General features: G+C 36.5%; 1 long non-coding RNA gene across 2 annotated transcripts; it reads right to left on the bottom strand.

The window, feature by feature from the left end:
- Positions 1-737: 737 nt before the first annotated feature.
- On the bottom strand, positions 738-25970 carry LOC148130950 (uncharacterized). 2 transcript variants are annotated; one of them, XR_015749490.1, is made up of 4 exons: positions 25448-25958; positions 6999-7218; positions 2322-2484; positions 738-1718 (listed from the first exon to the last, which is right to left on the bottom strand). It is a non-coding gene; the product is annotated as an uncharacterized LOC148130950 (long non-coding RNA). The 2 variants fall into 2 exon arrangements; XR_015749489.1 differs by lacking the exons at positions 2322-2484; positions 6999-7218 and having other exon boundaries at positions 25448-25970.
- Between the last annotated feature and the right edge of the window lies 1 nt (position 25971).

The raw sequence follows: 25971 nt of genomic DNA, 5'->3' as shown, positions 1-25971 counted from the left end.
ATCACACAGCAATAAGTTAAGTATACTTTGTAATAGCAGGATGTAACAAAGAGCTAAAATTCTGCTCTAAATACATGTTTAACAATAATCATGGCGTGTGAGAGATCGCAACTTCTAGTATATTTCTTTAATTACCTGTAACCTATAATTACAATTATAGATGAAAACCACAAAGTACACAAGTTGACCTCCTTGGAAGTTTGTATCTTAAAAAGGAGGAGAAAATATGGACTGCAAGCTGTTAATAATTACCTTTCCTCATCCTGCCTCCCTGGCAGAGCTAGTCAGTGTTCAGTAGTAAGTGATAGTTGGGGGTGTAATCCAGTCATAAATTCCTAATTGTTCTGAAGCAAATCTCAAGTGTACTTTAACTAGGTAAGTAACCTACTTCAGGGGTATATTTTGTAAATTTCTATCTTTCCAACAATGTCTTTTCAGGATAGCCCCAGAATTCCTCTCTATATACACCTTCAAGATGCTGTCATCCTATCATATTTTTCACAAATGTAATATTTGCATGGTTATATTTATGTGTATTGTCTTCTCTTGCTATTGGTGTTCTTTGGGTCACAGTTTTGATTACTATTATCACAAAGATCACAGCAACTTATCTTTGACAGGCTATTTCCAAAGTATGAAAGACTTGAATGAAATATAGTAGAGAATAAACAAAGTTTGGTTAGGGTTCCCTGAAAAGCAATCCAAAAAGAATCGAACATTTTCAATGGCTGAAAATCCTGAATGATAAAAGCACTCTTTAATTAACAGGTAATCGTCAACTTATAAGCACAATTACAACCAGTATTTCCATTGTTAAGTAAAGTGGTTAAGTGAGTCGCACCCAATTTTATAATTGCAATTTTGCCATGGCTGTTAAATGAATTACTGCAGTTGTTAATTATGTAATCATTAAGCAAATCCATCTTCTCCATTGACTTTGGTTGTTCAAAGCCAACTGAGCAGGTCACAAATGATGATCCCAGGATATTGCAACAATCATCCATAATACTGTTTGACAAGCATCCACATTTTGATCACATGGCTGTGGGAATGCTTCAACGGTCATAAATGTGAGTTTGAGTTGTAAGTAACTTTTTTTCCAGTACTGCTGTAACTTTAAAAGGTCACTAAATGAATGGATGTAAGTCAAAAAACTATCTGCACTAAAAAAATAACTATAGAGACATATTTAAAATGCAACAATTGTTGCAGAACCAACAGGTAAATATCTTGTTCCATCCTGAAGATGATTCTTTCTGTTTTTTCATCTTTTCTGCTCTAGTGTTCAGTCCTAAATCTTGCTGCATCAGCATCAGATCCAATCTGCCTGAATTTATATCCAATAGTTTCGAGTAACAGGCATATTATAAGGTTGCCATAAGGACACTTGAACCTAAGGGATAGGTTTTTTCATGGTTACTCTGTTAAAGGAACTGAAAAGCACAATGTTAAACATTAAATCAGAAAAAAATAAAAGTTCAGATTTTATTCTGGAAAAATGTGCACCAAGCCAGAATGGGATTTGATTGATAATTATGCATTAACAATCTTTCTTACAACATTATCCCACAATTATTTATTTTATTTATACATCACATTCACAGATCATCATACATACAACAGTTCAAATGAGAGATTTCTTATCATTTGCTTTGCCAAGTCCATCTTGAAATTCTAAGGTATGTTGCTCTGTCCGATTCTCAGCAAAAGTAAAATATCTAAAAGAGAACAAAAAAGAAGCGAAGTGAGATGACTGTCATTTAATGGTAGATGCTTAACATTCTCAGCAAATTTGTCACAGCAACAGGTTTGACACAGGTTTTGGGAGTTGCCTCAGAAGATCTGGATTTTATCTCCAGGTTAAAATGTAAGCTACTGAAAAAGCAATCAGTTGACCAACAACTGCAGTGCTGAAGGACACACCAGCAGTAGGGCAGGTAAGTGAAGTGAAGCAGGAAAAAGGTCACAAAAACCTTTCCCAAAGAGGAGAAAGGGTGGGGTTCCTTTCTTTCTTTCTCCTTCTTTCTTTTCCTTTTCTTTCTTCTTTCTCTTTCTTTCCTCCCTCCCTCCCCTCCTAGCTTTCTTATACTTTCTCCACTATCTTTTTTTTTCTTTTTCTATCTGAAACTTTTAATAAAACTATTTTTTATGAAACTATTTCCCAGGGTTCTCCTCTTGCAGCACCCCAAGATTGTTTCAGCCAAATAGTGGACTTATATTTATCCATGAACAAAAATGGAGAGCAGCAAGATCCGTGAGATCTGCTGCCCTTCCACTGACACAATCCCTGGGGGCCCTTTTTGAGACTGGGATTCCAGAACCTTGAATTTGCCAGTAGCAGAAGCTGGCAGGAAGATGCTGAGCCCAACAGCAGATTCTCTGCCTTTGTTTGGGAAACTTCCACCGTCAGACAAATGCATCATGGGGCCTTTGGGACAGGGTTCAAGAGGCCACTGGTGGTGTTTTCCAAAGAGCTGTAGTTCTCTTTCCATTAAGGTAAGTAAAATGACCTTTTCAAAGATGCAGAAGTTTCCAATAGACTATTTCACATTCACCTGAGACCAAACCCTCATCAGGTTTAATCTAATGTATTTCTGAGTAGGCATGTGCAGAAAAACAAAGGAAAATAATGTACTTTAAATACATCTTAATAAAGTTCCCAAACAAGCAGTAGTATGGAAAATAAATATAATCTGGGCTGATATTTATTCTTGGAATTAGCAGACAATGTTGCTGATAATTGATTAAATGCAATACTAATCATATTGTATAAGCATGTCACATTAGTAATTAGCAATATAGTTTTTTTTTAATTTGCAGACAAAAATCTGCAGATTCCAAGTATTTTAAAAACCTGAATTACATTTATTCTTCACTTTCTACAAAGTATACTACAAAAGAAGAAAAGCCTATGAAACTTACAATCAAATGAAGTGGTATAACTAAGTGATAACACTGTTTGCGAAGTGTATGGCCCTCTTTTATTGAGATAACAGTATGGGTTATTGAGATAACAGTATGAGCCACCTTATACAGACATATCTCAGCAACTTTGGACATTTGGAAATAGAGAGCAAACAAGAAGAAATTGTCATTTTACTTCCTCTATTCTGTGCCATTCTCGAACATACCAGAAATAAACCATCTCAACACATTATGCAGAGACCTGCATAAAGTGCATAGAAGCATTCAAAATTTCATCAAATGGAAACTGGAAGAAGATTGAAATGTTAAAGTAAACTGCAGAAGATATAAATTGCATGTCCTTCCTATTATCTATTTGAGTAGCTGAAGATTGGAACTACCTTTAGAAAGCTTTTGTTAATATCTAACCCACATGTGGCTTCGTGTCATTCAAGATCGGTATAATATATCTTAAATTCTCAGTCAGCACAGAATGTCTCTTGGCCTCCTCCTGACACCCCTTCAGGAATTTTAAGAGTCTGTCATATCCTTTCTCATTCTCCTCAAGGCTAAACACACTCAGTTTCCATAATTTCTCTTTTATGGACTTACATTTCTAGTCTCTTAATCATCCTCAGATTTCATTTAGCTTAGTACTGTCCATGCTACACATCAGTTGCTGTCCTGGATTTCGTATCTTGATATCAAGGTCTAAATCTGACATTTTCTGCATGGAAAGCTAATGAGCAATCACTCAATCTCATTTCTAGTCCTGCATAATTCCAGGATCATGAAGGGCTGTGATAGGGCCACCGGTTACATTCACACATATAAACAAATTGAGTACATTGAGGAAACTATGAAATTCTCATGTTTCAATCATTATCATCACAATGATACTACTTCAGCAAAGAAAATTCTGTCTCTATGATGAGAAATTAAATGTGGATATAGGCAGGGGTGGGACCGATTATAACTACCGGTTCTGTGATTTACGATTTGCGCAAGTCTATCATATTATGTTGAATCATCTCATTCATTAAATGTGATTACACCCAATCTTTTTGAAGTCATTATTAAGTGAACACCATAATTGCTAGGCTAACACAGAGGTTGTTAAACAAATGTTGCAGTTGTTAAGTGAACCATTTCACACAATATATATTTTTGCCAGAAACCAGAAGAAAACCCCAGAAATTGACAAAACCTGTCAAAAATTGTGGTCACATACCATAGGATGCTGTAAATGACTCTAAATGTAAGCTGGCTGCCAAAATGCTACCATGAGACTGGGGGTGTGGTAGTCGAGGCGGACAATTTGACCATCATAACTTTGAAATCAGGTCATAGTTCTGGGGAGCTAAGTCATAACTTTGATTGCTAAGTAGATTTGTTAAGTGAGAAGTATCTGTAATTAAAGTAAGTACAGTATCAAGAAATTGATATTTGGATTTGAAACTTTCTCAGTGTTTTTGTTAATGTGAACATTGAGAAAAGAGACATTATTTAATTTTTCCTGGGGGCCTCATTCATTCCATCTTCTCCTCCTCCCACCCGATTTTAAATACACAGAAATAAGCACCAGTAACAAAGGCCTTATTTAATTGTAAATACTTTTATCTTTGAGGAACGAAAACTTATAAAAACTGGGATAGTATGAAAGAAAGGAAGAAAAAGAGTCCCTGTAGATTTTACTCCGCTAGTTGTTGCCAACTATAGGGGCAGCACTCATCTACATTTCAAGTCCGTTGAGCCACCACTCCCTGAAGGCATTTCCACAGTTGTGCATGTCACGGAGCACTGGTACCTAAGTGGTACCTATTTATCTACTTGCATTTGATGCTTTTGAACTGCTAAGTGAAAATGGTTGCATGATGCTGAGGTCTTGAACTCGAGGAAAGGTATCTTAGCCACTTGTACCACCAAGAGATAGAATGAAAGGCTTTCAGAAATAATGTGTCTGCAATTTTTATTTACTATCTTGATTTTTAAAGTGATATATTTCCATCACTTCATCTGACATCACCACTGGTTCTCACTCACTCAGAATAGCCAGCATTGACTCCTCAAACTCCTCAAAGCTTCATACAGCCCTATCCAGAAATATTGACGACTTCTGCCACCTTCTTGCTATCAATCACAAACTCCACTACCAAGTTAAATCTTGTAAAAAATAAGATATGCAAAAGGCACACATTCCAGAGCAACTCCCTTAAGGAAGATGACTTGCTGATGTCCATACAACTTATGTTTTCCAAGATATGCAGGCAGATTATAAACGTTTGAAAAAGTAAACCTGTTTACATTCAGTCTTTGTGTTGGGAAAGCAAAATGTCTCATAAAAATATGTATGGGCTCTTCCCATTTCCTCATCAACAAAACAGTCTGTCATAAGTAAACAGGTATTTCCCAAATAATTTGCAAGTGATTTGTTTATCTTTTACAAAATTGTACTGCATAAGCCATGACGGTTCCTGCTTCTGGGATTGGGAACCACAAGGAAACAGAACTCTGAAATAAGAAACCTGATTGTACTTACAAATTTTAACTTTTTAAAACTGTTTTTAACCAATGCTTTTAGTCATGTATCTATATGGTTTTATTATGCAGTTGTAAACTGTCAAGAGTCACTTAGGTGAGGTGGGCATTGTAGAAATTTAATGAACAACGAAAAATAAACTCCCAAATGAAGTTCATGTAGAAACTTCCTTTCATCAAACACAAGGTTATTATAGAAACCCTTTCCAATCAGTACTGTACAAATGTCTTCTCTCTGTAATGGACTATTGGTGCAAGCAATTAAAGAAAGCCTTCCATTTGCATGGATTTATTATTTCCCTAGATTATTTGCTTTGCTGTCATGATGGAAACTGAACACCTGAAAGACTTGTCCTGAGCATTTCTTTCTTTAGTTGATTAAAAGGTGATTTACAAGAACAATTTTGCAAATCCCTGAACAGAAATAAGCCCCATCATATTCAACAGAGTATTCCTGGATAAATATGCATAGAATTATACAGGAGTCAGGCAAGTTTTCCTGTTGAAGCTAATCGGAATCATTTCCAAATAAGCTTGCATATGATTGGGTTTAACAACTGCTAAAAGAAAAAAAAATTCAGAAAGAACTTAACCGCAGAACATGTTGCTGATTCAAGCAGTCACTGTAAACAGAGCCATGGAGACACTTTTTTTTTATTATGGAGTTCTTCTGATCAGAGAAGATGATTGCTTGTGGTTTCTCCCAAGCAGAGTATTTATTTACAGGCTAGACTTTAACCATTTAATAGGATGGGAAAGCAGAAGAGAGAAGCAGGGCACTTCATCACTGTGTATTCAATACCCAAGGGATTTGAACCATGGCTATAAAGTGGGCTAGAGTTTCATCCCATGAAATTATGTACAACAATATATCTCTGCTCACTTTACTATCCCTTCTTCCCACCCATGTTGCCGAAGGGAGTCAGAGATAACACTGATTAAGCAGTATTAAGCATCTGAGTGGCCATAAAAACTTATTACTGCTGTTGTTCTTTAAGCTAAATGAGGTTTGGGAATACTGACTGATTACAGATGAATTGTTGGTTTCAGCAAGACTGAGCAGAACTACATTAGCCATGGTAATAAATGTAATGATATGCAAAGCTTCCTTCAACGCCCCTTTAATTCTGAACTTCAAGAAGAAATTCCGATTGGAAATTGGCATTATCTTTGTTAAATAACACTTAATTGCACATGCAAGAAAAGCTCTCCAAGCCTTGCATTCTCAGTTAATTTATCAACTGAACAGACGGATATGGGGAGAACAATGCAGCTAGTTATGAAATTGTAAACTAAACTGGAATTCTCTGAAGTATTTAAATTTAATTTCAGTTATACTGTTTGTTGGCCAAAATAATCAAGCTGTTCAGACAAAAGACAAATGCATGACCTATTTATTTGTCCTCAGGACCACAGGCCACTGAAAGGTATACTAAGCACCTCTGAACTGAATTAGTGCAATGTCCTGTGCCCTAACAACCTAGGATGGGAAACTTCTGAAGAATTTCTTCATACATTTGCCAAGCCTATGCTCTCTAGACACGTTGGATGACAACTTGCCAGATCGTTGATCAAGATGGCTGGAAAGGTTTACAACCCAAAGTCTGTGGAGATTCCCAATCATCCGGGTCATAGCTGTCCGAAAGGTGCTTTTCAAAAGGCAACTGGCTTGGCTTTTTCCTTGAAACCATTTTGCTTCTCCTCTAAGAAGCTTCTTCAGTTCTTTATAGCTCAGTGCATTTGAAGTGTACCAAACTCAAGATCAATGCATTTCTCCTGCATGTGAAATGAAAGAATGCGAAGCTATATTATCCTTAATTCTTATTTCTTTCTAGCCTGCTGTTTTTTGTTGTTTGTATCTTAAAAGTAATGAGGCCTAGAAACATGAAGTGTTCTTGCTTTTAAAATGAGAAGGCATTAACATCAAGCACAGGAGGGGAAGGGAATGAAGAGAACATTTGTTTCAAATCTGGGTGCGTTCCATGCCAGAAATCCCCACTAGCATGTTCACTACTAAGTATTCTGAACACTAAAAACATGACATGTGTGGAAGGTCTTCAGGTTGTCTTACGACCATTTCAAATGACAATGGACCTGCCTGAGTGCTACTTACGACCCAGATCTGAAGTTCCAATAGTTTCCCTCCCCACCACGGACACGTGACCAATTGGCACTTGGCAACTGGACCACATTTACAGCCTTTCACAGCTTCTTGTAGTCATGTGACTGCATTTTATGATGGTTTTGCAGAAAGCTGGCCTTTACTTCTGTTTTTTGGCAAAACTACGCCCATGGTGAGCCATTGGTTCACTTAAAAACTACAGTGTTTGCTTAACAACCAGCACAGACAAGGACAAAATCAGGTTGGTCACATGACCAATCAGATTTACAACCAACATGACTTTTGATTAACATGACTTGCAATCAGAATGGCCATGCTCCATTATAGTCAACAATTGAGATGTCCCATTATGCTATGTTATGAGTTATCTTGGTTTCCACAAAAAAAAGCACCCAGTTATATAATTCAAAGCAGTAGGTGTCCTGTAACTATTGCAAAGTGAATGTTGATTGAGGCTCAGGTTCATTTTCAATGTATTTGCCAGTTCCATAAATTTCAAATAGGTTGCTGAGAAACAACTGGCAACAGGACACAATCTAAGAATGTAGCTTTGCATGGTATACATATAATCCTGTTCAAAATTAAATCAAATTAGAAGAGCAACAGATGATTAGAGGACTGGAGTCTAAAATTTAGAAAGAATGGGTGCTGGAATAACGGATATGACTGATTTAATGAAAAGAAGGACATGGAGTGATAGCAGTGTTCCAATATCTCAGGGGCTGCCACAAAGAAGAGGGAGTCAAGCTATTCTCCAAAGCACCTGAGGGCAGGACAAGAAACAATGGGTGGAAACAAATCAAGGAGAGAAGCAATCCAGAACTAAGGAAAATTTTCCTGACAGAACAATTAATCAGTGGAACAACTTGCCTCTAGAAACTGTGAATGTTCCAACACTGGAAGTTTTTAAAAAGAGACTGGACAACCATTTGGGTTTTCTGCCTCAGCAAGGGGTTGGACTAGAACAGTGGCCCCCAACCTTTTTTGTACCAGGGACCAGTTTCAAGCACAAACAGCGGCCCGGTAAAGAGTGCTCCACGGACCGTGCCGGTCCGCGGACCGGTGGTTGAGGACCCTGGACTAGAAGATCCCTAAGGTTCCTTCCAACTCTGTTATTCTATTCTATTCTATTCTATTCTATTCTATTCTATTCTATTCTATTCTATTCTATTGTCTGAAATTAAATACAATTTAAAATAAGCTATCAAAGACTACAAATCAGCTTATTTTTTCCTTCCCTGCTAAATACAGTATATATTGACTAATTCAAATAGCCATGAAACGTTTTGCAACTAAATCACCTAGTTGAATTTAAAAGAGGGATTTTACCATGTAACATACTGTATATCCTACCAACAATGGCTAATGTACTAGCTCCTGCATACATTCTGCTCAGCGTGTCTATGGCAATCATGGCATGGATTTTCCAGTGCTCACATTTACTTTTCACAAAACTGCTACGATCCAAAAGGGCTGGGATTACAATTTTCAGAATATCTAGCCAAAGACCAGGCAGGTATGAAGCTCTATAGCATAAATATATCAGGGAAGGTTGTCTAATCATGATATACAGGCGTGTTGTGATCAAGAGGACATCTTACTGAGCTTATCCTAGAGCACTATATTTTATTAAATAACCAGAATAATTTTGGCATTAGCTATCCTTACAGCATAAATTAAACATTGATGTTTACTTAAACTTTTAATAAGTATACTACTTTACAGTTATTGCATATTCACAGTTCCTAGTACTGACTGGGTTGAGAAAACCACAGACAGCACATAGCTCTTAGCAACCGTTCTTGTTAATAGGCTGCTAGAACAGACTTTCTTGTTGAGTGATGTAAGAGCCTATTTGCATCTTGACCATGTCTCAAAATGAATTAGCAATAAGATGAGAGGCAGGCAGTGGAACACTTTCAGAATACACATCAGTTGCCAAATCATTATCCATGAGAAACGTGGCCTTTAGGTTGCTAAAATAAATACAAAATGGAAACCAGAAGTTTTCCTTTTAAGTCTGATAGACAAAGAACTTGAAAGAAAATTTGGAACTTTGTTATTATATATGTTGACAGTAGCGAGGATCTTATATGTACAAAGGTGGAAAGGTACACTAATTCCCACAATGGAAAAGTGGACGACAAAAGTAATGGAGATAGTAGAGATGGTGAAGGTGTTTTAATTAAAGAGAAAAATTTATCTTGTTTTGTTTCTACTTGGAAATTCTTTCTGGACTTTTTGCTCAAAACCAAAAGAAATGAAACTTTGATTTTAGGTTTTGATGAATAGAATGGTTTTGTTATAGAAATGGCTAGAAATGTGAAATGTAGAGCAAAAAGTTGAAGTGTTTTTTTATTAATCTACACTGAAAACACTTGGGAATCACCACTTTATTCCACTCTTTGTACTTTTTTCTTTTTGTTTCCTAACTTCTGCTTTTTTCTATATTTTTATTTTATAATAAAACTTAAGAAAAATTATATAGAAAAAGAGAAATGTGTTTTTTTATTTAACCCAATTGTTCACTACTTGTTGTGCTTAACACAGCATTACCTTTAAACTCTTTAAGATGTGCAGCTTGTCTGTGTCATTCATATGTATGTTCATACAAAACAAAAGAGCTTTCAGAAGTAACTGAAATGTGACTTATCTCTTGAAGAAGCAGAATGAAAACTGGTATATTTATTCAGAGCACAATTCTATTTTTAAAGTCTAATCCTTAATTTGATTCTTGTACATACTTTCAGAGGGCCAAGAAAAGTTTCATACATACTAGATGCACTACACTACATTGTAATGACAAAACACATTTTTTTAAAATAAGCATAAATATTTTCTTTCCATATATCTGCTATCCATCAGGATAGCAGAATGTTTACATGAAAACTCTCACTTGTCACAAACTAGAAATAGAAGTTCCTGTTCTCATCATATATGGAAAAAGAAAAGTATAAAAAGAAGTAAAGCAACAAATATTTTACTTTATAATTAAATGCAACCACAGCACAAAACCTCTTCTTATCATTATAAACTAAATGAAGAGCTTGACTTGTCCATTTGCAGATAATCCAAGTTATTTCATGGGATTGCTTCATTTAATGACTTTCACAATTATAATGGTGAAAATTCAACTTTATGACCAAACCTCATATTTACAACATTCACAGGTCTATAAAGCAAAGGAAAACTGAAGATCATGGTTCCAATTAGTGAAAACTTTGCTTAATTACTGAGTTGCCAGTCCCAACTGTGGTTGCTAAACAAGGATTATCTCTATAATATAGTCCTAACTCAAAACAAAAACCATCAACTCCGCTCCCAATAAATTTTTAGAGTAGATTATTCACACAAGTGTTAATAGGATGACTGAGGAAAAGTCACTTGAAGAATATATATTATTTCTTTGCTTTTTTTATATAGTCCAAAGCAAATAATTTTATCTCTTCCATTCTGCTTACAGTTCTAATATAACAGCCTTTAATTATGTAATTAGCAGCACGGAATCTTCCTGAATAGTTACAATGTTCTTAATCGTTAATTTTTGCTTGGGATAATGACCACTTCAAAGTAAAACCACCACAGTGAAAACAAAAATGTGTACAGACCCTTAAATATATTTCAACTATTATGGTTTGAAAACCACTTGTGGTAAACAATATAGGAAATAGGAAACAATGTGGTTTTACGAGTATCAGAAGCTACACCACAAACTAATGTAGGAAATGAGGTAAAACTTTTTAAAAGCACATTAGATTCCATGGAAGGGTGGAAAAAAACCCTGTCTATGAACCTAATGCCATCTTGTCTTTTAAAGTTCAAGGATGTTTTAATATCCCTGAAACATTAACAGGTTTTTAACTTATTTCAGTAAATTCTGGGTTTCAAACTTGACATGGGAGGACTGATTCCATGGAAGGAGAATAGTGATGGTAAAAATAAGAATTAAAAAACAAATGGACTACATTCTGACTCAAACCCATGGATATTTGTAACAGGATCTGCAATTGTTTGGTTATCTCAGACCACCTCACATACAGTTCTTAAACAATTTTGCAGCAGCATCTTCACTGTTATGATTTCTAAACTAATCAATATTTAAGGTAAGAAAATTATTGATTTTCCCCCATTCGCCTGGCCCAAAAATGAAGTTATGCATATCCCCAAGAGCAGAATAGTTTTTAACTTCTAAATATGTTTATATTGATTTTCATTGCAGAAATACAAAACAAAGCTCTCAATCACTCTAGTCCTTTTCTTAATTCGTCTCTCAGCCACAAAGAATATTTATAAATACTGTTAAATGCTATGATAAATATTTAGTATCTAAAACCTATGGCAAAGAACTGGAACTTTAATGCCAGAATATTTTAAAAGATATTGCTTTTATTGCTAAATTTACAAGAACAATTCAAAGGTAATATAAATGGTTTTAGTTAATAATACCATGCAATCTATTCAGCACAGCAAAGTCAGATAGTTTTATTTTCTACAATTTTCATTTTTTAAGAGCCACAATTTTATTTCATTCAATTTCTACAGCCAATTCCAAATTACTTAACAAAATTCCAGCAGGAAAATTGCCATATTGATGAATAGTTTTCTTTTAAGCCATGTATTTTTATATGCAAATTTGATTTATTATACATGATTTTGTAAGCATTTTCTCTGATGTATGCACACATTTGTGCGCTCACTATTTGAGTGGAAAACTGTGATGCAAAATAAGAAACAAATGAGAAAACTGGAATGAATTAAGTTTTGTTTCATGCATTTATCTAGAATGTGTAAATTTCTTTCCAAACCTAATTAAAGCACAACAAAGCACAACATGCACTTATACTTTAAAGGTACAAAGCAAAAAAGAAAAAGAAAAAGAAGGGTCTAATTCTTATTATTTTAGACTCCATTTTACAGGGAACTCAAAAAACAACATACCCAGGCTGGAATCATATACGTTTGCAAGAATTTCAATCATTAGGAATACTATCCCACCTCATTTAATGCACAGTTGCAATTATCATCCATCCATTTGCTTATTTTAAATATATAATGAATAAGCAATTTTCCCATTGTTTTAATTTGGATGGTGAAGAACAGGGTCCAGTGACTCACAATAACTATATTGGCTACTGTAACCAAGTTCACATATTGTGCTATGCGAGAATTTTACCTGGCTTAGAGCAGGGATGAGCAATTTGTATCTCTGGAACTGCACTGTACATTTTGGATAGCCATCAGCCATTACAGTGGATGATGATACAAAATAGGCAGCACCCACTTTGGTTTATTTGTGTAAATCCCTGGTAGTCTCAAGTTCCCAATGACCTCTAAGAAGGATTAGTATCACCCACCTCTCTCCCTCCAGGCTTCCAGAAGCTTAGAAGACAAGCATATCAATTTCATTATTAAATTTTGGTTCCTCCAGTTATTAGTGAAACTGACAAGAGTTTCCCACAATCTTGACTTTCAACAACATGAACCAGAAATTGAGGAGTCTGTAAACAGACAAAGCACCAATAGATGCTCACAAATAGGGATAAAGGAGCAATATTATGTCTATTTAGAAATACCAAATAATATTTTTACACAAGGAGGAAAAACAAAAATGCATGTAATTCTATGAAAAACAATTAAATGTTTCCTTCAAAGACAACACATCGGTTCATAGCACTAAAAGTATATGGTGAATGAAACAGTTGAAAATTCACCATCCTTCAGGATCTTCAGTTCTTTATATGCTTGAAATAAATCCAGATCTGGATTGCTATGCTTTGTCTTCCTTCATTATCCCACTTTTCTGCTGTAGGTCTAGGAAAAAGGGCTGACTTGTTTTAGGTTAATAATAGCCGTGATATAGATCTGCAAAACAGCTATCTTTACAATACCACCTTTCCTTCAGGCATAAGCGCTTGAATACATCTATATGTCTATGCATGAATTCATCTAACAGAAAACCAACCAGAGAAAAACAAAGATGTTGGGAAGGATTTTCTTACAACAAGGAGCTGGAAATATGACAATTATTAAACTGTACATAGATCAGATGGAAAAAATTGTAATACTAAACCAAGTTGACAAGCAGTGAGATTATTTTTATGTAATATATTAACTTAGGGAAACAAAACAAAAAATGTTGACAGCCACATGTTTTGATGATTTAAAAAAGGATTAAATTACAAAAAGGCCTAATTCGCACAGGGAAATCTAGGGAAGTTTCATCACAGAATGCTCAAAATAGAAAATGCTTAGAATGGAATTTGAAGGTTAGAATAGAACATTCAAAAACATAATTTCTGCACAGTCCTACTCAATTAGCAACTGAGGGTTCTTATGATCAAATGATTTAACATTGGGTGGGGGGTGGAATCTCTCAATGTAGACAACCGAAGTTTCCATATAATATTAGTCTACAATTTATAGTTAAAAAGACATGGCAGTCACCTTCCTCTGACTGGCCAAAGTGAATACCCATTTATGATTAAGCACAGCTTATTGTAGCTCTTGAATCTTAAACTTTGAAGTTTTTTTTTTTTTTCCAAAGACAAGATTTGTTTCGTAAGTAACTCTGGATGTGTTTCATTAAATGGTATATAAAAGAACAATAAAAAATAGAATTGAATACTTCTGTTGTTGGATTGAATGAAAAAGTACGATACAAAGATTTGCAGAAGTTTACTTTGTAACCTTAATCATTGTTCGGCATTTTGGACAAACATGTTTCTATTTTAGGGAGAAGAATTCTAGTTTAACAGCTTGGTGCACAATACAGTAACTACATCAGAACCAGCTTTGCATGCAAGCTCATCAGTTGTTGGAGAGCACCAATCTACTCAACCAATAGGCATAAAACACTAGAGGGGAGAAAAAGTACAATTATGAAGGTATTAACAATATTTGCTTTTGAATAATCCCAACAATTAATTACTCTTAATAACCGGGAGAGGAAAGAGCAAGGAAAATTACAGTGGATTGCAAACCTTTTTTGCTCTGAGATAAAACTGGTTTTAAAGTAGTATGCCATGGATCATATTTCAACAAAAAAGTAGGAAGGGCAATGTAGTGGGTGGAATCAGGAAAAAAAATAAATTTGATTAATTTTAAATAGTTATGTTGCTCAATTTAAATAAGTGTAGTTAACACAATTATTCACCAGTAGTAAACAACTTTTTTGTTATAGTAAAAACTGCCATTGAAGAGTGCATTTCTGAGCTAAGGAAAGTTTTAATGGGAAACAGATAAACTACCTTCCCTAACCTCTGAATGCTGCTGGGGCCATCTTCAGAATTGTCCAAAGGCAACATTCTACAGAGAGGTTGCTCACACACAATGAGGATGGCATGAGTCCAGTCTTATATACAGAGGAAGAATATATTTCAACCTAGAATTCGGAAATATATTTCGAATCTTATTTGGAAAAGAAAAAAGGCCCCCAATTTTCCATTATGCATTTGGAATGGAGGAATCTAGGAAAAGCGACATAGAAGGCAAATCCAAATACTGAAATAAGTAAGGGGAAGGGAATGATGACTGATCAGGTGAGAGATCAAATGGAATAATATATATATCTTAAAGGTGAGCCTCCCAATCCCCCCCCCACTAATATCCCAGGCTCCACTTAATGACTACCATGGTCACTTAATGACCACAATGGGGACAGTATGAATGGGTATTGTTAAGTTAGGCAATCATGTAGGCACCTTGCTTAATGGCCATCACAACCTGAGATCATAATGGGCAGGATTAATTATGTTCATTAGTTGAGAACTACCTGTATCCTGACGTACTATACATCCAAAGGGGTGGGGTGTGTACTACATCAGTGCAACACTGCTTTTGTCATTGCCCCCCTTAACAACCCTGTGGGATCCTCTGGCCATGGATGCATGCACTACAAATTTCACAATGACATAATTATCCAAATGCCACAACTTGCAAAACTTGCACTAGACTTCGCAATGTGTGTGCATCATTGGGGTACAAATACTTGTCAACTTACAACCATTCTTTTAGTGACCAAAGTTACAATGGCACTGAAAAACATGACTTATGACTGGTTCTCACATTTATGATTGTGTCGTAGCATCCCCAGTCACATGATCAAAAGTTGGGCACTTGGCAACTGGCAAGTTTTATGACAGTCACAGTTTTGGCAAAGTCCATGGTAATTCCGGATCTGACCCAACCCGGAATTATCCCACAATATTAGAAGTTAGAAACAACCCCCAAAAGTCACATTCTCTAATAGAAATAATACGTTGCTTGATGTCATAAATCTCCACCTCCAAGAGCCCAAGCCCGGACAGCTCGTTTCCCACAGGAAAGAAGATCACCTAGCCATAACACTCTCTTTATCTCTACTCCTCCCCCTTAGGAATGTGTCAAGCCCGCAACCCTTCCCCCCATGACTGCCAGAGAAAATAAGAAAAAGAATATATACTAAGACAAACTAAAATGGCTACACTTATGACAATTTCGGGCTTGACAGATTGTGGCAAAAAAGTTGTAAAATTGGATGTGACTCACTTAACAACTGCCTTGCTTAACAGAATTCTGGTCCCATTAGTGACTGTAAGTCAAGGACTACTTGTATTTACATGATGATGTCATAGGTGTGGTCATTTTTGTATGCTTGCAATTTGTTTTAGTCATCATCAGTTTACAAAAGCTTAATCGGCACGACTACAAACCTTGGGATTCTGCACAAGCCAGCAAATTCTAATTGATGTAGGTGGCTGATCAAACATAGCATGTACTAGTCATAGATTTCAATATATTATTGGATGTCCAAATAACCACACAGTAGCCAGGTTGTGAGGATTATGAATTTTAACATCCACTTTATACATGCCTAGAATAAGGCTGTAAATCAGGTAGTGGAAGAAATCACAGTGGGCATCTATGCTGGTTATCTTGCCTTGTGCTTTTCATATCTCTCAGGAGAAAGAGCCACAGAGGAAAAACTGGCTGGAGGCAGTGTAATGCTACAATAATGCAGTTGTGAAACATACACAGACTGCAGGGAAATCAGTAACCTAAAACAATTCTTTGAATGACGAATTTCCTGAATTCTGTGAATTACCATCCTTCCCTTCCAATGCTGGGATCTGGTGCTTTTTCCAAGCCCTCCCTATAAATGCCTTAGGAGAATCAGCAGAAAAACACATAACAGTAATTAGCACACATACATAGGATAACAAAGCCTTTAATGTAATATTTTACACACAATATCCATTGTGGATATATTGTATATATATTTTGAATTGTATCTCCTGCCTCACACTGTTTGGTTTTATTTTTTAAAACCAGCTTTGAAAGCAGTCCTGTCTTATTTCGCTCTACATCTCCTGTAGAAAAAGGGTTTTAGCTCATACTTCTAGGCTGCCTTTTGTTTTCCTTAATTTAAATGAAAAGCCAATTGACAACACATATCTTTTATTAAAATACATTTTTGGATTTAAAAAAATATGCAGCATGGGTAGGCTTCAACTACAATTACAGCTCTAGAATATTTTTTGTTGTTTGTTTTAGTGAAATCAAAAATGACCACACCCAGGGCCTGTATTGATGGCAAACATAGCTGAGCTATGACCTGAGAGCAAGATTATGACAATCTACTCCTAAGGAATAACTTTTCAAAAGCATTGATGAAGTAAGTATGTCCATGTATAAGAAATAAAGTCCGGAGAATTCATTCTTTCTGTATACATCATTTAATATACTTTTGCTTAATTTTTTAATACAGGTACTCCAGATTTACAACATTCGTCTTGTGACTGTTGGAAGTTATGGCACTGAAAAACCTGACTTGCAACTCTTTTTCACACTTATGACTGTTGTAGCATCTCCATGGTCACATGATCAAAATTTCGATGCTTGGCAGCTGGCATGTATTTATGACTGTTGCAGTGTCCTGAGGTCATGTGATTACATTTTGAAATCTTCTGACAAACTGAATCAATGGGGAAGCCAGGTTAACTTAACAAAGGTGTTTCTAGGTTAATTGCAGTGATTCATTTAACAAATCTGGCAAGAAAGGTCATAAAGTGGGGCAAAACTCATTTAACAATTGGTTTGCTTAGCAGCAAAAAGGTGGGGCTGAAGTAAGTTAAATAAGTTTTTATTAGACTACTTAATCCTGTTAAATTTACTCTGAAGGATTTTTTTTTAGATAATTAAACTTCTCCTTTTCCTTTTTTCTACTCTGTCATATATTTCTGGACTTGAGTTCTATGCGTATTTTTGGACTTTCTCCTATATAGCTAGTAAGCTTTTATTTTCTTACAGCTCTGCTAAAGTGATTTTTATGTGATTTTTAGATATTTCCTACCTGCCTTCAGAAGGAAAAATTAGAAATTGATGTTGTGCCAATCAGTCTGTAAAAGTTTAGCAGTAAACCCCATTCCAAATGGCTGTTTTGGCCCCTTCGATTTATTTTATTTGTAAATGTGTAAAAAAGAGCTTATCTAAACCACTGAGCTGCCCATAACTTCCACAGGGCTAAATGCACTATGTTATCTAAAGCTACTTTTTCTAAATTGGTGCCTTCCTAATGTTTTGATCTAGAACTCCTTTCAACATTCTAGAGGAACTTTGGAAATCATCACAACATATCTGGGTGGCATGAAATTAGGAAAAAAAGCCTTAACATTTGAAATAATTTCTTCTGGATGTGCAAACGTTTCTTCTCAAGAGATTCCAACCGATACTTTAAATGGTTTTCTCTTTCCCTAGTAGCCCTTCGTCCCTTTCCGGTTTCAACTGTAACACCTTGAATGAGTTTCAAGTTTTGATTTTTCAAGCTTTGTGTAATGCTTTTATTGACTTACCTTTGAATTGCTGTGCTTTACATATCTGTATTTTACTGTACAGTATTGCTTAACCTTAAAATCGCTGACTGATCACAAGACAAGCTGTTTATAAGCATCTTAAAGATACCACATTGTGCTGTCTGTATTTGTACACTGCAATAAGCCATACTGCAGTTTGCTCAATGCTGGCTTAAAATATTGGGTGTACCCAGCCATTGTAAATTATTCAACAAATCAGTTTAAATAAACCATGGCTTAAGTGCAGCATGTACTAGATAAAATATTGGATCACTCAGTACTTCCAACTGATAGCGACCCTTGAAGTATGTGAAGTAGTCTTTCTGAATTCTACTTAGAAATACCAAGGATGAAACCTGAGGCCAGAAAGTGTCTATAGAGATTTTCAGTCATCCAAGTCATGGTTGTCCCAAAGGTGCTTTTTCAAGACGCAACTGGACTCTCTAATTTTTCTTTGAAGATGTTTTGCTTCTCATCCAAGAAGCTTCTTCAGCCCTCTTGAAAAAGTACTTTTGGGTGCTGGGACCAGAAGCCTCATCTTCTTCAGGCAATGTGTTTAGAATCCAGAGAGGCAGCACAAAGAAGCAGAAAGTTCATGTGCATGGGTTAACTCTCCTGTCCACTTTGTCTATATTGTGTAAGAAGTTATTCACATCCTGGAGCTACATCCTGACATAGGGTTCATACGGTGCCAAATATACTGTTAGATGTTTCTAGATTTCCTGCTCTAGTTGATTCTTTTACAGAACCTCAATGTGGGAAGTCCCAGAAACTTTTAGTTTCAAGATTCCACAGATGTGCCAGGAGCTATTCTAATGAAGGTACTTTTGAGATTATACTGTCTTGGAGTTACTGATTGGAATGGAGGTTTGCTGGAATGCTGACATTAGCCTGTTGCAAAGCAACATGCTAAAAAACCAATTTTGTTTCCAATTTCTAGGTCTTGCAGGGCAGCTATGTTAGTACTTTGTTGGCAACTGTGCTCATCTGTCCAGGAAAACCATCTTCCTAATGGACACCAGGACAGGTTCACAGAATTTCAGATGTAGTTTACCTTTTTGGGGAGATCATAAGCAACTTGCATGGAATTTTGCTAGAGGACAAAATGAAGATATATGAGGAACATTCATTGAAATGCGCAGTGTGTGCAAGTAGTAAGTAATCTATCACTTTTCTTTTGTGTCTGTTAATTAAACAAAAGCTATTAACATGACATGTCAAAATACCTACCATTTATAGAAGACATTTATAGTTTTCAAGCACTCCATGTCTATTGTCTTAGCAATTCTTAAAACAATCTTCTAAACTATGTGACTGTTGCCTCCATATGGCAGATTGGTGAGGGAGGATGAGGCCTCCCAGAACACAAACTTCTCTAGCATGCAATACAAAAAACAGTATAATTATACAAATTGCACTGTAATTGGCAGCTGTGTCCTTTCTTTTCAGGGTAAAGGAGTAGGTCTATCAGCATTTTATCCAATGATAGAGTGGAAAAGAGTTTGTCACATCCCCATCACTAAATGTGAAGTTATGACTATTGAGGGTACACGGTGCAGAGTATCAAACTCTCTGTGCTTTACCACAGCAAGGCTTATGGTTCAAGAAGCGGCCCCATGTTTAAAGGCAGAAAGACCCAGGTTACATTTGTGGCAACTCTAAATAGGGAGGTAAAATATATGAATCAATAGTTTTGAAAAGACAAAAAATTACAAAAATATAAAGAAAAGAGGAAAGAACAAGACAAAAATGCAAGACAAAAGGAAAGGATGAAAAGAAATAAAACGTCCAATTTGAAGTACAAATGCAAACTAATCTCTTATTCTTTAGTTACAAAAAGAAAAAACCCTCTTATTTCCTCTTTTTTCTTTTTTCTAATAATCAAAAGTATACATCATATGTTCGTTTTTTTTCTGTTTGAGCAAAATGTCCATAGGGGATTTCTAGTCAGCAATATTCAGCCATATTGTCTTCTCTGTAATCAAGGAAGGTAATATAGCTACTTCCACAAGATCCATTATCTTCGTCAACCATTCCTCCAGTGTGTATAGTGCCAAATCTTTCTACTTTTGTGCATATAATCTCATTAAATTTATACAGATTGACCAAGAACTAGCTATCTGATCTGGGCTGCAAGAATCCAGAAAACCCCAAAATAGAAGCATCAAGTTTTCTCTGTGCTGAAATCTAAGGGTAGTCCAAATCTAGTAACCCTACTCTTGTAACTTACCTCTGATAATCTCTCAATTTAGTGTTCTAAATACTTGCTTTCATGAATAGTATTGGGAACTAGTGCTCATAAAAAACACACAGTAATTAAAAAGAAAAAAACTATAATTGGCACGCTAATGTATATAAAATAGTTTTAGCACTTAAAAAGGCAAGAAAAATCAAAGTTTGGGAACCCTTGTTAATTCAGTCACAATAATAAAACTTCCAGTCCAAACAGAATCCACAATTTGATATAGGTACATGTACATTAACAAGACCCTCTCCCTCGGTAGCACCCATTATATTTTTTCCAACACTTGTCTTCTTTCAATATACTTCTCGTTGTTTTAAATGCTAGTGTATCATGCATTTATATGTCATATGCAGCTTGCATCCCAGAACAAATGATGCAAAATCCATTGTTCAAGTTTTATCTCGGCCATCAATTTAACAAATGGCCTCAGTGGTAAGTTAATGATTCACAACAAATTGTGATTTCCTTAAGATTGTTTGGTTTTGTTCTAAAGGTAGGAAACAACACCTAAGTAACCTTGGAGAATCTCAAATGATGACAGTAGCATTAACTGCAAACGCTGGCTCTTTTGTTATGCTTCAAGTGGACAGAGCTTGTGGCACACCAATACACTACTGTTGTTGCTTGCCCCCCTGCCCATCCCTGCAGACATACCAACTAGTTAATGTATGAATGGAAGCCATCAAGAAAAGTTAGGCTAGGCTAGAAAGATGAAAAAATATCCCAGAAGGTGGCAAAGGCAAAATCATTCACACAGCAAGAAAACAATATGGCTGTGCCCAGGCTCACCAGGTTTGACTCAAACAAGTCTGTCACTTCTTCTAAGTGGGCTTGGTCAGGAAAGAGGCAAAAATTTCTTCTTATCCTCTCCTGTATTTCTGGTCTGAGCTGTAATTATTGTTGCGGATCTTCTTGAAAGTTATCTCCATATTACGTTTTTGTTTTTAGATAATGTGATGCACGCCCTATAACAGCTCTTCTCAATTGGCATTCTGCAAGAGGGCCATAGGGGTTCTGTGGGACAGTGTAATTAGAGGTGAGGAAATTATTTTTTTTAACCACCATGCAATGCTATTGCTCAGTGTGATGGGACGTTTTATGCACACGATCCAGCAGCTGACCTTCCACTTTGCTATAGCTATAAATGTTGCTTCGGTCCTAATAGATGGGTCAGACCATGAAACCCAACTACACAGGAAACCTAAAAGCACCACAAAACCTTGCAAGTCTGATTCTGTTATCTTCTCCTCATCCTTGTAGTTCAGCCAAATAGGGAGGTGTTTGCCTGTGTCCTTTCTGAACGTTATCTGGACATTTGGGGTTTTTTTTAAAAATGTTTTCGTCTTTTTTGCTTAGGCAACAGCTTCTACCTATCTCCATCAAGGTCACCTTCACTACTTTATACATATTGTAAAATGTACATTATGGTGAAGTGAATGATTATATTTGGGGTTTTTGTATGTCTGAAAACATAATTGTTATTCGTTTCTCAAGACCTGAAAATTATTTTAAGGATTCCTTCAAAATAAAAACATCAAGAAAGGCTGTATTATAATATAGCATTACTTGTGAACCACACTATAGATAGCTCAATCAGCCATGCATTTTTTTAGAAACTCTGAATTGAAATTGCTCTTGCCTACTTTGGGGACTAAATACCAGTCCTATCTAGCTTTCTTCTTTTACTGCTATCATTTCTACTGACATTTGTTCTACTAGATTCTTTCAGGTAACTGAGTCAATATATGTAGTACTTCTATTCTGCTGGTATAATATTAAACTTGTTTTAAAATTATATTTTACTGATAATGATTGCTTACAGTTGTACCATTTCTGTGAATCCTAAATGTATCAGAGTGCTACACAAGGAAAGTGATATAAAAATGAACCACCCGGAGATTTCAAATGCACCACTATTATGTGATATTATTGTTACTGACTCAGGAGAATATGATGATTTAACTTTATGAGTAATAAGTCTTGGCCTAACTAACAGAAGCTAATTATAGTAGCTGAAATTGATGGCATATTTGAAGGAAAGACTCAGTGTAGTTTGATACTTTACTTACTTTACTTACGCACTAGTTCCCACCTTAAAAAGAACTGTTAGAAAAATTAACATTGGGAAATATACTGATCATTTTGGAGCACAGCATATCTCTCACATCTATGCTTTTATGTGCTCTTTGTATATCAGTTTAATTACCAAGTCACATAAAATCTATTGTGTGATAAAACATTGCACAAAACACAGTATAGACAACAAATTGTGTATTTTTCTTTTCCTCCTTGAAAAACATTTGAAGGAGAAATATTCAAAATATTTTGCTGTTTGAGACAAGAGTGTCTAAGTTAAATCCTTTGTTTTTACCATCTGCAGGATGGTAAAAACAAATAAACAACAGGATAGTTTTAATGCCTCAATCTGCAACATAGGGTGCAGTCAACTTCCACTTCTTAATAACAGGATCAGCCTTGGCAGACAATCTTTAATGTTTCTAAATGAGAGGCAAGATATAGTGGTTAAGGTATCAGGCTAGAAAGCAGAAGACAGTCTAATCCTGGTTTGGGCATGAAAGCAAGGTGAGTGACTTTGAGCCAGTCATTCTCTCCCACCCCAACTTACCTCACACGGTTATTGTTGTGCAGAAAAGGTGTACTAGATATGTTCACCACCTTATTTATAAAAATAATAAAGGTGGGATTAAAAAAAACTTTTAAAAAAGCAAGCCTAACTAGAAATTAGTCTATGAAGCTAGTTGTGGTCTTGGCATTCAAGCAAATAGGCAGATTCCTATTGACTTGCATATAAAATTCTGCCTTTCATCTTCAAGACCCTTCTGAAGAACCCTCAAGTTATCTACTTATGATTTCCATGCTCATGCCAAAATATAACCCTAGATAAATATATAATCTACAAAATATTCAATGGGCAAACATTGTTCATGAAATAACTGCAACCTTTCTGAACTGGGTTACGAAATCTAAAGAGTTCTGATGCTGCACTGAAGAGACAATGAAAGCTGAAATCCTGTAGCCTCTTAATTTGAAAGTAAGTTGCTTGGAATAAAGGAATTTATTTCTGAGCTGGCAGATATAAAACTTCTCTGCATCCATGTCCAGTTTTGGTTCAGCAGGGTGGGTATGTCCCATTATGACATCTTGTAGGACTAAGGAAGTGTGCCTATTCAGTTAAAATTCCTTTCCCCTGAAGAATTCATGTGATTCCCACCCTTATGTTATTTAGGAAATTATTGAAGACTTGATTGTTCTCAAAGACCTGGGTACAAGGACACTGTGGAATCCCTTTTAGTTCTTTAGGCCATTTTGTTTTAGTCTTGTTATGAATCCTTTGCTTTTCTGGTCATAGGATAAGCTGCATCAAGTGGAAACCTTACATGCCAGTCTTTTGGTTTAAATGGTTTGTGGTTCTCACAAAGTTATCAATCTAATAAAGACTGAGGCCTAGATGCAATCTCAATTAATTGCAAAATAGGATGTACTTCCAGCCAAGTATAACAGCTTTAAAACCACAATTTGCTTAAGTACAAAGTATTTAAGTTTTCATATCCGACTAACACTCTTTCGCAAGCATTGATAGTACAATTACTCTAAGGAAAGTTGGTATAAGAGAAACAAATCTACAAATGATTTGTTCATACTTTAATGAGAAATTGAAATGGGAAGTCACAATAATATGGGATCAATCAACATGTTATCCCACAAATTTTATACACAATTTTTGTTAATATACAATTTTTGTTAATTGTGGTGTGGGTGGGTGTTTAAGATATGAAATGGGAACATTGGGTCCCTCCAAGACTTTAGACACACATGTTTTACCTGCTGTACCCGCCAAATGTTGGCCCTACCTATTCTAGGATTCACAAAAGGAATGGTGGCAGGGCTTATGAAGGTCCTCTGCATTCTGGAAATCCTGGGATACATATTTTACCATTTTATAAGGATTCAGGTTTGGTTCCTAATTCAGGCTGAAAATTTAACCAGTAACAGTAAATAAACAATCTAGTCTTTCTCTCTCATTAGAGGTTCCCCAATTTTTTATGGAGGAAAGTTAAGAAAGTAAAGAAATCTCAGAATGTATGTTCTTTAGTTATTTCCAGGCTCTTGAACCAATCATTTATGGATTCTGGCTCTTGAAAGACAATATTTCTGAAGAATTTATTTTGGGGGCAATCTCCTTCCAAGCTTTTCAAAAAGAAATCCACATTGGGATTTCCTCAGCCTGCAAACATACCCTTTCAAACCCTCACATATACACTTTCTTGAAAGCAAGCGCCTCACCTGAAGTTGAATAACTTGTTTCAGAGAGCAATAAATTTCAAGTCCATATGTTTTTTACAGGATTAACACGAATAACAAATAGATTTAGAAATCAAAATATCTTTTCTTTAGTAATAGCTTTTGCATCACCCTAAGTAACGGATTTACGAAAAGTGCCGCTGCATACAAAGACTTCCTATGCAGAAATCCGCAATATTGCACTCTCAGTAGTTACTCACTGTTCTTACTCGGATTTAAGAGCAACGCTTCCCCCCCCCCCACAAACGCTTAGTCAGAGCGTTGTTAACTGGAAATAGCTGCAAGAATGCATCAAGACCTCCAATGCCACATAGAAACCCAGCAACAATGGAAGTTTGGCCGTCCAAGGGCAGCAAAGCTCTTACAAGACCACAACCAACTTTAAAAAGCAGCGCTGAAAGGGAGGAGGAGCACTGCACAGAAAAGCCCGAGATCAAATCTGATCCAGGTAGCGTTCCACACACACACCCGAAGCGACCACCCCACCTTTTTCTCCAGTCCACGTTACTCTCTCGTTCAGTTGCTCTGCAGCTGCCACGAATCCTCGCCCTCAGAAGCAGTTACCGTACAGACAGCGTCAGCCGGGGTCCGGCAATCCCCTCCCCACTAATAATACCAATGCAGCAGCTACTTCTCCTCTCCCCCCATGCGTAGTACAGCGTATCCCTCCGCTCCAAACCCAACGTTCGGCAGCAGCGGCAGGAGCGGGCGGCGGAGGGATCCCCGCGAGCGCAGGCTACGCGGTACAGCAAAGAGCGAGCGGCAGCCCGCACTCTTTCGACTGCTCCCCCCCCCCCCTTCCTCCCCGGCCGTCTCCCCCTCCTGCGCCTCCTCCTGACGCCGTTCTTTGCTGCGGGGCCGTTTGGGCGCTGCCTGGTGGCCTCGGCTCCGGCTGTCTGTGGGGAACGGCCATTAAAAAGCGAGCGAGCGGGCGGGCGGCCATCGCGGCAGTCGCCAGCGCCTCAGGTGGACCCACCCCCTCGGTCCCCTCCCCCGCTCCCTGCCTCGCC

The sequence above is a fragment of the Notechis scutatus genome, chromosome 4 (assembly GCF_049901735.1).
Source record: "Notechis scutatus isolate UNSWTSFEM ecotype Mainland chromosome 4, rNotScu1.2, whole genome shotgun sequence".
NCBI classification, from domain to species: domain Eukaryota; kingdom Metazoa; phylum Chordata; class Lepidosauria; order Squamata; family Elapidae; genus Notechis; species Notechis scutatus.
Note: the sequence above shows the minus strand (reverse complement) of the source record. Positions and strands in the feature narration are given on the sequence as shown.